At 43.0% G+C, this 12911-nt stretch overlaps 1 long non-coding RNA gene across 1 annotated transcript in view; it reads right to left on the bottom strand.

The window, feature by feature from the left end:
• Window positions 1-10138, bottom strand: part of LOC139077054 (uncharacterized) — a 48776-nt gene extending 38638 nt beyond the window's left edge. The window contains exon 1 of the long non-coding RNA XR_011529241.1: window positions 9854-10138. This is a non-coding gene — a long non-coding RNA (uncharacterized lncRNA). The remainder of the gene's footprint in view (window positions 1-9853) is intronic.
• Window positions 10139-12911: the final 2773 nt, after the last annotated feature.

The following is a 12911-nucleotide window of genomic DNA, read 5'->3' as shown; positions in this document are numbered from 1 at the left end:
TTCCTTTCAGCGTTGCTCCCTGCAAAGCCGTATGAAACCTGGGCTGCTTGTGTAGAGGGCCCAGGGAGAAAAGCATTGTTTATCATTTTTACTGCTCTCTCTTTTCCACTTGGGAGACACAGAGAGAATGAAACAAAAGGAAGACTTTCCTATGCTCACTTGGATATCCTTGTTCCTGCTGACTGAGAATAAACACGATTAGTTTGTATGTTTTGGCCAGTTTCAGTGTAACTCCTCAGACCTTGGTGCACACCCTTCATGTGTCACCTGAAACCTCGTCCTGGCCTCCAAACTACTCTCCCTCCCTCTATTGCTCCCTGATCATGCCCACTTTTAAAGTCACCCGAGTGTTCTTTTTCTAAAATGTACGTCTAGTCATATCATTCTTAAATATGTGTATATTTTTTTCCTGAGGAAGATTTGCCCTGAACTAACATCCGTTGCCAATCCTCCTCTTTTTGCTTGAGGAAGATTAGCCTGGGCTAACATCTGTGCCAATCCTCCTCTAGCTTTTGTATGTGGGTGCTTCATAGCATGGCTGGCAAGCGGTGAAGGTCTGTGCCTGGGATCTGAACCCGCGAACCTGGGCTGCCAAAGCAGAGCACACAGAACTGTAACCACTAGGCCATGGGGCCGGGTCCCTCAAATATTTTTTAAAGATTTAGAAGAAAACCCCCTTATTGGCTTTGCATTTTTACAGGATGTAATTCAAATTCTTTGACTTGGATCACAAGATCTTTCATGATTTCCAGCATAATACTGGACAATTATTATTAACATTATTAACAGGACAGTCATTAACAATTGTGTGTATATTGCTAGTCTATGTGACAGGACATTTCTATCATTTAACCTTCACAACAACTCTGTGAGTTTAGATTTATCTCTGTTTTTTAAAATGAGAAAGCGGTGCTTAGAGCAACTAAATAATTTTCCCAAAGATAATGAATGGCATATTCTCTTCTGTTGCTGGTCCTTTCTCCACACCCTCAGGTAACCAAAGCACTGCAGGCCTCATTGAGACCAGCGCTGAAATACACACGATTGCCCAGCATGCTTTCTACCTTCCTCATGCTGGGTCCTCTGCCTGCAATGGGAAGAAAGCTTATTCACTGGTCAGTCTTTAAGCCTCAGATCCAGAGCACTGGTTCCTTTCTCTATTTCATGCCTTGGTGGTAGAAATGGCTAGACGCCCCCTCCCTTGTGAACCAGTGACCCTTTGTGGACATGTCATATCACTAGATGGTGAAACGTAGGTGTGAAAATTGTTCCCCACCTCACTCCTCACTCAGGGACTGTTGGTTCCATCAGAAGACAATGATTTCAGGAAACTGAGGAAGAGTAGACTAGAGAGGAACTTTCAGTGACAGTGGTGTTCCCACCAACTAATGCCTGCTGATTTTTCCCTTCTTTTAAAACATGTTTTTGATATTTTGAGACCAATGTGCTTGCACAAGGAGTTGGTGCCCATGTGTTCAACTGTCCAACAGAGAGATTTCTCGTATTTTCTAGGTGTGCTTTTTTAATGAAAGAAATTTTAATTGTAGTAAAATATGAATAACGTAAGATTTACTATCTTAACCATTTTTAAGCGTACGGTTCAGCAGTGTTAAGTTTATTCACGCTGCTGTGCAACCCATCTCCAGAACTTCTATGTCCTGCAAAACTGAAACTCTATACCCATTAAACAACAACTCCCCATTTCCCCTCCACCCAGCTCCTGACAACCGCCCTCTCCTTTCCATTTCTATCAGTTTGACGGCCTAGGGACCTCATGTAAGTGGAAGCAGACGGTATTTGTCTCTCTGTGACTGGCTTATTTCCCTGAGTATGGTGTCCTCAAGGTTCACCCATATAGCATATGTCAGAATTTCCTTCTTTTTTAAGCCTGAAAAATATTCCATTGTATGTATACTCCACATTTTGTTTATCCATTCCTCTGTCAATGGACTCTGGGGTTGCTTCCACGTTTTGGCTATTGCAAGCAACGCTGCTATGAACATGGGAGTGCAAATATCTCTTTGAGATCCTGCTTTCAGTTTTTTGGGGGAGTGGAATCCCTAGATCATATGGTAATTATATTTTTAATTTTTTGAGGACCTGCTGTACTGTTTTCCATAGTGGCTGCACCATTTATATTTCCACAATAGTGCTCAGGGTTCCAATTCCTCCACATGCTCTCCAACACTTGTTATTTCCTGTTTTTTTTCTTTTTTAAAAATATTAGTCATCCTAATGGGTGTGCTAGGTGTGGTTTTGAATCAAGAAAAACTCTAAAAGATCAGTCGGATACTTTGTACTATGGGCTTCTCTGACTTAAGAGTTATATATAAAAAAAGATTGACTATTATCATTTGCTATTTTAATAAAAAATCATTGTTCATAGAAAAAGCACAATTGAGTGAAAGAAAAATAAGCTAAGATCTTTGTGCAAGCTAGCAACATCTACGTGAAACCAGGCAGTTCGGCCACAAAACCACAGCCCATAAACTACCCTCTTTCTGGAGGCATCTTCCCTCAGGGGCTGTCGCAGTGTCTTAGAGGAACTAAGCAGTTTCTAGAGTGTTAGCCTGAGATATGTGACTTTATAAGGTATTAGCAATTGTCAAACTCCCCAACTAAACCAAGAGTTTCTGGGGGGCAGGGGCTGTGCCTGTAAATTTTTGTGTAGTGCCTGGCATTGTGCAAGGCCTGTGGCATTTCATTTAAAAAAATGCATGTGTATGGCGCCCGCCATATGCCAATTGGTCATCGTGGGAGTCATTGGGGAAATGGCAGTGAACACAATAGACGAAAGTCTCTGCTCTCAAGCATCTTAGAAAATAGTGGTGGGGACCGACTATAAGCATGTGGGTGTAAATGTGATAGGTGTATATGTATATAAATGGTATGGAAAAAAACAAAGCAGGAAAGGAGACTAGCACGTAGCAAGAGGGAGGAGGTTGCAATTTTGAACTAGTTCAAGGAAAGCTCGCTGAGATGTGGCATTTGGCCAAATACCTAAAGAAGGAAGGGAGTGAGGTATGCAGCTTGCTTTCTAGGGGAAGTGTATTCCAGGTAGAGACAACAGCAAGGGCAGAAAGTCTGAGATGGGAGTGTGTTTGATGTGCTGGAGAAGAGCGAGAAGACAGGTGTGTCTAGAGCAGAGGGGGCAGGAGGCAGGAGAAGGGGTAAGATACACGACAGGGAGCCAGACTGCACAGGCCTTGTAGCAGCTTAAAGACCTTTGGTTTGGGAGGCCTTTGAGGAGGGGAGAGGGTGGCTTCTGAGCAGAAGAGAGACAAGATCTGACCTACATTTAGATGGATCCCTTTGGCTACTGCATTGAGAAGAGACTAGGGGCCAAGGGTGGAAGTAAACTCTCAGAAGATATCTATTGGTTGATGGAAGTGGAGTCCATGGCCTTTGGACTTGGGTGTTCTGTGGAGGGTGGGCAGGGCTGGCAGACTTCACACAATTGACCACGCAAACTCCAAGGAGGCCAGGACCCTGGGCACTGTTTCTGCACAACTTGAGCAAGGCGGGCATGCTCCAGAGAGTGCCCCCTGACGTCGGGGAGGATGGCCAGGGACCTGCAGTGCGAGGCCTGCTGTCTGCTCTGGGGTTAGGGCAGTCTGTCTGCTGGAGGCCCTGTGATCTAAGCCACATGTTGAGGTTAGCAAAAAGGACAGTTGCCCACAGAGGAACTCCTTCTTTCTGAGTGAATGGGTTAGACTCACCTTGAGAAAATTCTGCAGGGCTTAGGTTGGAGGGAATTTGAGAAAAATATCAGCGGGTTTTCAGTGGTGGCCATGGGTGGTGGACCACAGCTGGGTGGTTCCCGCCAGAGAAATTCTCCTTTATTCCTTCATGACTGCTAAAGAAACTCACGATGGCGAAAGGAAATCACATGACGAGACCACAGCTGTTTCGCCGAGAGTGCTGCTCACTCGAGGTGAAAAGCCGTTCGTAACCTCTAACCTTGGACCTGTGCCTCAAGGAAATAAACCGAAAAGAAGCAACCAAAAAAGTAATCTGTACAGACATGTTTTGAATTTAAAAGGGCTTATAACTGAGCACGTCTAAGGAAGAAAGTAATAGCTGAACAAATAATCAAAAACTCATTAGAAGAAGGGGGAAGGCTGCAAAGCCCCTCGGAATAGATGCTCAGGGGGCTCTTTAGCTGCACTGAAAAGTGCGTAGGAGATGGTTTAGGTGAATGATGCATGACACAAAATAGAATATTTGTACAGTTGTAGCTACATCAAAGATGTGTACCCACCAACGAGTAGATTCAGAGAAATGGAAATAGAGTTTGCAAATGAATTTAGAGAAATGAAAATTGAGCTTAAGCTCCTTGGGTGCTTTTAAGTAAAGTGATTAGATTATAAACGTAAAGAATACAGTCTCCAAAGGCAATGGGGGTAGGCATTGAAGGTGCAGGATAAGGCTGCTGGCCTTTTGTCCTCATACGCTATGTACACTTTAATTACTATCCAATATCTATGCCCCGTCTTCCCGAATATGGCCCCTTCCCTATGTGCTCAGAAGACTGAGGAAGGAGCAGTAGAGGTGAGAGCACTGGACTGTTGGCCTCGAAAGCCCACCCTAGGAAGGGGGAAAATTCTAGGTTTCCTGTGCACGTGGTCACTGGTGAGGCGCCAAAGGCCATATGCATCTTGGCCAGCTCTAAGAACAGTCCTGCCGCTTGATTTCAGGGTGAAAGGTCAGAAAGCTGCCTCTATGTGGCTGCTTTGTCAACAAGCCGAGGCATTTACATTGTGATGGCTAAAAGTAGGACTGAATTTTATTAGCAAAGTCCCTCTGTTTAGCAAAGAGAATGATGTACACTATAAGAATATACCCTTTTTTTTCTCCAGGGGCTCAATAAACTTGTAAAGAAAGTATTTTCTGTAGTATTTAAAATATAGACCACCATGGACAGTAGGATTTATGGTTAATTTTACTTTCTTCTTTAAATGTTCCTATACCATTTGAATTTTTTTAAACAATGAATACATTATTTTCATAACAAAAGGTAAATTTGTTCTATTTGAAAGAAAAAAAGTACCTAGTCAATATTTTTATTTTTCCTAAATTGGCACTTATAAAGATTACTAGATCAGACTACATAAAATTAAAAATCTCTCTGTGATAACTTTCCTCAATCCCACCATTAATAACGTTTAAAGGTAGGTGACAAACTGATAGGGACTATCAGTTAATATCACTAATACACAAACATTTTATAAGTCACTAAGGAAATAGTGAGAAAAGATCCAGAGATATAAATAGGCAATTTACTGTAGAAATGGCCATAAACATGAAAAAAAGGGCTAACCGTATTTGTGGTTAAATAAATGCAAATTAGCAGAATAATCAGCGATTGGATTTCATCTGTTGGAGGGAGAAAGCTTAATTGCTAATATTCATGGTTGCCTGCAGTCCAGGACCACGGGCGTGCTCCCCAGCTAGTGAGAATGTACCTTGGTACAAACTGAGGGCAACAGCTACGACAGTTTTAAATTCGAATACTTTGACCCACCCATGGGCCTTGCAAGGAATTTCCTAAGGAAGTAATTGTAAAGTTTTACACAGGTTTTATGATTAGATTGCTTGTAGAATTGCTATGTTATATAGCCACTGAAATAGCTTGAGAATGACAAAACGGAAGGCCTACAGGCTCCGGATTTGAGGGGGAATGGGAAGAGGTGGGTGCGGGGAGACCTTGAGCAAACACTCCAAACCCAAAGGGGGTTGCTGTCCCCACGCGGCTACTCCCCCCTCAGGACTGGGCTCAGGGTTGCCAGATCTTCCAATTTTTCAAAAGAAGGATTTTTACATAACATTTTCCATATTTAAAAAGGTGGGCCAGGCCGTCAAAACTTTTAAACGCCATATAGGCCAACACGATATGGGCAAAATCTAGACTTTGGTCAAATTTTTTCAACCTACTTATAATTTTTTTACTTCTAAAATTTGTGTAAAGTACGTACAGAAGGGTGAAAATAACATATATGTCGTGTCTGAAAAATCGTTTAAGAAAACCGAAATCATGTTACTACTTCCCACCCTGAGAAACAGAACACGCTGGAAATCTGTCCACTCTGCTGCTGTCACTTGTGACTCATTTCCTTTCGGAGGCAATCACTGCCTGAATACTGTTTGAATTCCTTGGTTTTCTTTACGTTTTCAGCACCTCATCTGTCTAAACACTGTATTGCTTAGTTTTTATTGTTTGTGAACTTTGACAAGGAAATTAGACTATAATGTATTTTCCTGAGACTAACTTTTTAAGATTCATCTCTTTTTTGGTCTGAATAAATCATGCTTTTAGATTTAATGTAAAATGTGTTTATGTACGCCCAATTAAATTACTTTAGAGCATTAATAAAGGGGAGGGGCTGTCAGCCCAGCTGGTTTACGATCCCCTACCATCCTCTGGCCGTGTGGGGTCACCAGGCTGCCCTCTCCTCACCTAGGGCATCAGGGCCGCCCTGAGCACTGGCTCTGGGTTTGGGGCCCTTCAGACACTTGCTAATGGTTGGCCTCAGCATGTGGAGAGTCGTTTCTGGTCACCAGGCTCCTACGTGCTGCCATTGTCTCCTCAGAGACCTCCACAATGCTGCCTGCCTGGACCGCCAAGGCCACCCCATCCCCCAACGTGGAACCTCTGGGTCCCCTTCATGGCTGCAGGGGCTGGCTGAAGGCACCACCCCTCCCCGGTGCTCTTGTGTTCCATTTATCCCCTCATGACTGGCCCGGGGGTACATGAGACAGTAATGCAGAGAACTCAACTTGTTCTAAATGTTCCCTACGTGAAATTGAAGTCCAGGAGGGAGTAGTCGGGCCAGACCTCCTGGGCCTGCCAGCCCCACCCCTAGGGACGTGTGGGTGCCTCACTGGGGTGAACTCAAGAGGCAGGCTCCTTCTCCTGGACTGTTTTTGGTCCCCAACTCCTCAGCCACGCCTCAACCCAGGGTGAAGGGCACACCAGACACCCTTGGACAGGGCCAGAGTGACTGGGCGAAGAACGGGAGTCACCATTCACCGGCTGGAGAAACCACATACGGAAGACAGCAATGACTTGCTGACCACGTCTGTCTGCACCATCCATCTCGGGGCATCCAGGTCGCATCCTGGACTCTTTCCTGTCATTCCCCCTGACATTCAGTCCATCTCCAAGTCACATCGGTTCCTTCCTCCAAAATATCTGTTTGGATTTGTTTCCTTCTCTCTTCTTTGCTGCCATCAATCTGTTCAGGCAGCGTCTCAGGCCGAGGGTACTTTCGGTCCTTGCATGGTCACCGAACAGCAGGGAACAAACCCGCAAGGCCCTCGCACTCTCAGATCCTGTCTCACTCCGGTGGGCCGGCCCCTGCACCCTCCCACCCTCTTCTGCCTTTGGCAGAGGCTCAGACTTGCCTCTCCGCCTGGACCTCCGCCGGGGTTGGGATGAAGCCTCGCTGCATCTTGCGCATCCTCCATGCGTCGCTCGCTCTCTGCACTGGTCTCCGTTCTCTTCTCCAACCTGCCCTTGCGCCTTTGCACCTGCTGTTCTCTGTGTGTGCAGGGCTGCCCTTCCATTTGGGTCTCAGTTGAAAGGTCACCTCCTTGGAGATGCCTCCCCTTTCGCGCCAAATCGCTTGCCCTGTCTCATGCTCTTGGTTTCTTGGCCGCACTGCTCGCCCGCCTCCCCTCGAGGCTGAGTTGTGCCGACGCGGAGGCCAGGGCTCCGTGGTCCCTCCGCACCCCATGAGTGATTTCTGACGGAGGAAGGAAGCCACGGCCCGTGACAGCCCCACGCCCGGAGCCTCTCGGCCCTGCGCGCCCTGGAGTGCCTCATCTCCCACAGCCCCGCAGCCACCCATCCATATTTGGAAGATCCATCCACGTGGATGTGTGAAGCTGTATAACATTTCATTGTATGAACACACCACAAGTGATTTATGCATACAGAGACCCACATTTTCTGGCATAAAAAATGACAAATGAAGAAGGCTGATAGCAACATAAGTAGAACTATTCTCCTTTGTAAAAAGTGGAGAGATATATATACATATTTCATGCACACACCCTCACACCTGTTTTGGAAGACCGTGGCATCGCAGACTGTGACAGTGATACGATTAAACCTAACCTGAGATCCAATACCTTGGCCTTGAAAGAGTCAGACATTTTCTCAAAATGTTTGCTAGTTCCGGGAGTAATTTCCATGAGCTTTCACATTCCTGCCTTTCGACATGCTATCTCGCTCGTGTTTAATGTCACGAAATTCAAAACTTTGATGAGTTCCTGTAAAAGTTTCCTTGTCCTGAAACATTTCATGAGTTTAGTAATTTTATTAGAGGGACCTAAGGAAGTCAGGGGCAAAATGTCACCTTCCAGAACTCACACCCTCTACCATGCCCTCGGCTTTCCTCTCATGCTCTTCTTAAATTCTCTTCTCATTGCTTTGGGCAACAGGAAATCCCCTCCCTCACCTCACACAGAGAGGGTCTGCTCAGCTCAGGGCCTCTCAACCTTGAGTCTTAAGGCTCATCAAATATTTTATTCCCCATATACAATTCTTCAACAGAAATTCTAGTGAATACAAGTGTCTATCCTTTTTACACAACAAAATGAGTGGTGGGATTATAAGTGATTTAAAAAAATCTTTAGCATACATTTCTGTAACGGAACAATGAAAAAATATGTGTTTTATGTGTATAATTAGAAAAAATAACAAATTTACATTTTAGAAAAAAATGCTATGAAGGAGCTTTAACATAAGCCAGAAATTGGTAACAGCGGCTTTCAAACTGTCTTGAACATCATCCCCAATAAGAAATACATATACAGCTACTGGTAAACTCAACTGAAACAAAGTTTCTTGAAACAGTATTCATCCCTATTATGTAAGCTGGTGACTCACTAAATTGATTTCACAATCCAGTAATGGATCTTTAATGGAATTTTGAAAACATGGATCTACTAAATTCTCCAAATTTGTCAAACTAATTTTGAAAATTAGAAATAAATTAATCCAATTATTTATTTCTCATTGTTCATATAAGAAAGCTGATTGCATGTCTTTCTTATTCTCTTGCTGCTTGTCATAATCCCACGCAAACCCAAGCTCACAAAGAAATGCGGTTTATGCTCTGTCTAAAGGTTCTCCTCTGCGTTTTCTTTGCCAACAAAGGAGTATTTGTAAGATTGTCTGTTCTGATTCTGCTGTGGGAACTCACACTCACAGTGTCATTTAAGTTTTTTAATTTCTGGGAGACACTTTTGTGTTTGGAAAGGACGATATGTGGTCTTAAATTACTATTCAATTGACTAAAGTTCTAATTAAAAAAATATTTTTCTTAAGCTAAGTTCAATCTTCAAATTTGTATTCTATAAATGGAATAATTTTTCTATAGAAAAAAACAATTATTTCCACTTGTTCTTTAATTACAGAGTAATTAAACACTTGACTTCATTAAAATTTAATAAATTAAATTCCCTTAAACATTAAAACAAATGTATAAAACGTTAGTATCCTGATTTTCTCAAACACTTGAAATGCCCTTAGGCAATCCTTGTATATCTAATAAAACAATTTATAACTCTAATAAATCAGGTTCTCAGCTTTCAAATGCCATTCATAAACAAATCAAAGAGTTTTATACTTTTTGGATTAAAACCTCAAATCAAATATCAATTACACTTCAAATTGAAATCATAAGGATTACATGTAAGATCGTTTCAAATTAAATAACAAGTGCTCCTAGGCTATCCTGATGATTGAAAAATGTATTCCCAGAGGCAGAGCACATAAAACTATGGGCAGCATGTCATAATTGCCTTAGTTATTTCTATACCTTCACAGGGCTGAAAATTAACTTACTCAGCTGAGGCAAGGCTCTACCATCTGCCTCACGTGGGCCGAGGCAATTGTGTTGAAGATTTCAGAGTGCACTCCAGATTCACGACTGAGCTACAGAGAGCGTCTTCCAAAATCACGGGTGGACAGGCTGAGCTGAGTCGGGGGTTCTCTGGCACTGGATTTTGCAACCGGGTGCATTGTGTGTGGTCTACATCTATTTTAAGTTTCTTTTTAATTTTTCTTCTCCAAATTTTCAGTGTAAACTCTCAATGTTTTAACTTCTTTTTACTGGAGAACTTTAAGCATACAAGAGGGGTAAGAATGGCGTAAATCCCTATACCCATTAACTAGGTTTGACAATCATTAATTCATGACCAATCTTCTTTTATCTACACTCCCATCCATTCCCCTCTACCTTGTTTATTTTTAGAAGAAAACCTCAGACATGACATCGTTTAACAACCCACTTGAGTCACTCACATTTCCCTAGAAGATAAAGCCTTAAAAATAAAAAGAACCACAATATCGCATCTGAAATTAATAATCATTTCTTACTATCATCAAATATTTAGGCAGTGTTCAAATTTTAAATTGTTTTATATGTGATTTTTTTTTTTTTTTTTTTTTTTTAGTTTGTGTGACTGTATCCAAATAAGATTTCTGTAATTGGTTAATATTTTTCTGAAGTTTCTTTTAACCTATTGGTTTTCTCTTCCATCTCTTATGTTTTCCTTTGACATTTATTTGTTGAATAAACTGGATAGTTTGTTTTATAGAGTTTCCCAGTCTGGGGTTTGCTGACTTGATCTCCATGGAATCATTTAATGGAGTCATGTTCCTTAACCTCTGTTATTCTTATAAATTGTTTGACGCAGAGGCAGATTCAAGTGTGTTCTTATGTTGTGTATGTGTGTGTATGTGTGTCACCATAGCAAAACTAATCCCTAAGTAGTGGACTATCCCAGTCATGAATAGTGTCTAGCTGTCTCTTCAACGTTTTTGAAATCAGTTGACTTGTGGAAATCAAATTGGGCGCCCCACCCAGGTTGCTGCTAACTTGGTTGCTGAGGGATTGGAGTTATTTGAATTCTTCTGTCCTCTTTCCTGTTTGTAACACTTTCCTTTTTGTGGGAGTACCACAGGGGAATTCCTCATCTGTTATGTTTTACTTTATCACGTCTTGTAAACCACATTTTATAATTATTTTAACAATAAGCTACTGCTGTGAAGGTGCAGGGAGAATGCTATGTACAAGCCAAGGAAGATCTGAGGCCCCCAGAAGCTGGGAGAGAGGTGTGGGGCAGCTTCTCCCTTACAGCCCTCAGAAGGAACCCACCCTCCTGACACCTTGCTCTTGGACTTCTAGCCTCTGGAACCGTGAGAGAATATTTTTCTGTTGTTTAACTCATCTAGTTTGTGGTATTTTGTTATGGCAACCCTAGAAAACTAAGGCAGTTGAGAAGCCCAGTGAAAAAGTACTCTTGGAAAACTGGGAGTGGGCAAGAGACAGTGGTGGGGTAAAATGAGGGCAGATAGACCTCAAAATCTTTAAATAAAAAAGACAAATTTTCATTAGTAAAGGATCTAGTCCGAGACTTTCTTGAATCTCCAGGCCTTTTTTTCCCCATCATTTCTTCCTAATATCCCTCCCAACCTCCTCCCTCCCTGCCTTTCTGGGTGGCATCCACAATGCATTCAATACTACACACTGAGTTCCCCCTGTGTGCCACGTCCCATGCTGGACAGTGAGGCACGCAGCCCTAATGGAGCACACAGTCCAGAAGGGGTAACAGTCCCGCAAGCCGGCTCTCAAGCACAGTGCGGGAAGTGCGGCAGCAGAGCGACTCTATGGGCAGCTTAGGCTGCTCTTAGGAGGGACACCTAATCTGATTTTTGTTAGTCACAGAGAGCTTCCTGGAGGAACTGATTCTGAGGTTTGTTGAGACATAAAGGATGAAGGCAAAATGGGCAGGGAAGAGTGCTCCACATAGAGGGAACGGCACGTGAAGAAGTCTGGAGGTGAAGTTCGTGGCTGCTTCTGAGAATGTAAGTTGGCAAACAGTGCGACATGAGTCTGAAGAGGTGGGCAGAAGTCAGGCCATAAGATGCCTTTTGATTTATCCAGAAAGAGTAGGGGAGCTGTGAAGGGCCTTATGTTGAAGAGAGTAGTCATATTTATATTTTGACTGGCTGCTCCATCGACTTGCAGATGGCAAATGGAACATCAACAAATTGAACAGGCAGGAATCCCCCTTCTACTCTGGACGTGGAGAAATGATATCAATATAGTAAAATTGTATTATTAAAAGCACTTTCATGCTTGAAAACAGAAAATAAAGGGAACTCTTCATAAATCAGAAATCCAGAAGTTTGCCAAAAAATGAGGGGCGGGAAGTAGGCAGGAACACATAGTAGTAAGAAAGGTCCAAAGCCATCGGGCTTCCAGGAGACTGACATTGTAGGACCTGATCCTTCCAATATTTGGGATCAGGACTGACACTGTTCCATCTGCCCATGGCTGGGGGCTGAGAGGGGCCCACCTGCTCCCAGCAGAGTCCTAGAGATCCTCTGCCTCACAAGAACAGGGTTTGGAAAGGGTGTGATCCTTTGTGCACCAGGTCCAGGCCTGCTGCGGAGCTGTCCCCGATGCAGCGCTGGGGATGAGGCCATTGCAGGACCATCCATCTGGAGACTGTCACAAGTTAGGATGCACTTAGGAGAAACCCACGAAAGACGAGCCTATAGAAAAGGACTACAAAGTATCAGAAGAAGAGCGAAACCATGAGACACAGACAGCAAACAGAATAATTGGGATAAGGTGGGAGAGGTGAGGAGCCAGAGATAATACAGGAACAAAGAAAGGACTTTAAAATAAATATTTATATTATTATCCAAGAGACAAAGTAAGAAATGGCAACTGTAAAATAAGCTGAAGAGCAAATTACTAAACTCGAAGGTGAACCAGAAGAAGTCTCTTAGAATGTAGCGTGAAGAATATAGACAAGAGAAATATCAAAGAAAAGTTAAGAGAGAGAATGGATTCAGGTGATCCAATATGCATTTACTAAAATACATGGGA

Source organism: Equus przewalskii, chromosome 18, assembly GCF_037783145.1.
Source record: "Equus przewalskii isolate Varuska chromosome 18, EquPr2, whole genome shotgun sequence".
In the NCBI taxonomy this organism is placed as follows: Eukaryota; Metazoa; Chordata; class Mammalia; order Perissodactyla; family Equidae; genus Equus; species Equus przewalskii.
This window is presented reverse-complemented; position numbering and strand designations above follow the sequence as displayed.